The sequence below is a fragment of the Nansenia antarctica genome (assembly GCF_963989245.1).
Source record: "Nansenia antarctica genome assembly, chromosome: 18".
Taxonomy (NCBI): Eukaryota; Metazoa; Chordata; class Actinopteri; order Argentiniformes; family Microstomatidae; genus Nansenia; species Nansenia antarctica.
Genome location: NC_137691.1, coordinates 18,757,574 through 18,758,960, shown reverse-complemented (window position 1 = coordinate 18,758,960; position 1,387 = coordinate 18,757,574). Strand labels below are relative to the sequence as shown.

Sequence of the window (1,387 nt, the reverse complement as noted above, 5' to 3'; positions counted from 1 at the left end):
AAAAAGTATAAGCAAGCATGCTCTACTGATTGTCTTTTTGGACTTTTTTCCAGCAGAAAGGGCAAGTGTCATTTTACTTCTTATAGGGCTACTTATATAAGTAAGTCATTTATTTTAAGTACTTGTACTTTTTCAAAGTATTTTTTTAAAGGTTTTGATACATTTGACAATGTTAGCGATGGGCATAATTGATCATAAAACAGGGAAATAGCCTACCGTCTAGAATCCAATCGCCTGCAATAGCATTGCTATCTCGTGACGTTAGAATGATAAGGTTCTATCTCCGTTTAGGGTAGTTCAGAGATATTGAGCGTCAAAGTTTTTACATTCCATTATGTTCTGAGATGGAACCTTTGTATTTTATTCATTACTAACTAAAACATGTCAACATTTTTAAAATAACACCACACATGCATTAATAAACACCTAATGGATCAGATTATGTAAAAAACTCAATTTTGACAAAAATTGAGATAGAACCGTATAATTCTAACGTCACGATGTGCAAGTGCACTTCAAATAGACACTCACCACCAGGACGAGTCCACCCGAGGTGTGAACACCAACAGCAGCAGAATAAATGTGAAGTTTATCCTTGAGTGGTCCCGGGACACCCTGCCATGTCGGGACACCCCTCTCCCTCTGCACCCCATAGCTCCGGTGGTCTGGGAACAACTCCGAGTCTTCACGGAACAAAACATTGATCAAATGTGCAATATGCGCACGAATATGGATGATCGGGAATACACGTCCAAGGCGATGGTTCGCAGGTCATTATTATGAAACAGCCGTGACAGTCCAATTAAGTAGAAAATTGTCCATCCATGTAAAAGAAATAAAAAAATATAATGGAAATATGTTTTCATACAAGTATTTCTTGATGTATTGTACAGTAGGCTATATCCGAGTCAACGTCTCTCTGGAACACCTAAAAGCCGATCACAGTAATTAGGATGACGGTTCATCTTCTCAGAAGAAACCGCAGGAAAAAAAAAATCCCAAATGTTCAAAAAACAGATGTTCGATTGACAACCTTCTTCTCTTTCAGCGGTTACCTATTTCATAATGCATGGTTAACATAATTCGACGGGAAATAGCTGGTGCATTGAAGTTGAGTTCGTTTCCAAATAAAAACAGACTGTGCAAAAAGATGACACCTAACCTGAAGCTATACTTTCAGTCGGTAGATGAAGTGAGAAGTGGAAAAAGGTCCTGTCCCAGGATGAGACAGACAGATAAAAGGTCCTGTCCCAGGATGAGACAGACAGATAAAAGGTCCTGTCCCAGGATGAGGCGCACAGATGGAACAGACGCGCACCTCTTCTCTTCTCAGCCAGGAATGAAGATGCGCCTCAGCCCACCAGCGCGTCAGCTGTCCAATCCCCTT

The 1,387-nt window shown here is 40.3% G+C and overlaps 1 protein-coding gene across 1 annotated transcript in view; it reads right to left on the bottom strand.

Annotated features, from left to right (window-relative positions):
* Nucleotides 1–593, bottom strand: part of LOC308173666 (protein Wnt-2b-like) — a gene marked incomplete at its 3' end in the record, with an annotated part of 7,715 nt that extends 7,122 nt beyond the window's left edge. The window contains exon 1 of the mRNA XM_080548706.1: nucleotides 532–593. The remainder of the gene's footprint in view (nucleotides 1–531) is intronic.
* Between the last annotated feature and the right edge of the window lie 794 nt (nucleotides 594–1,387).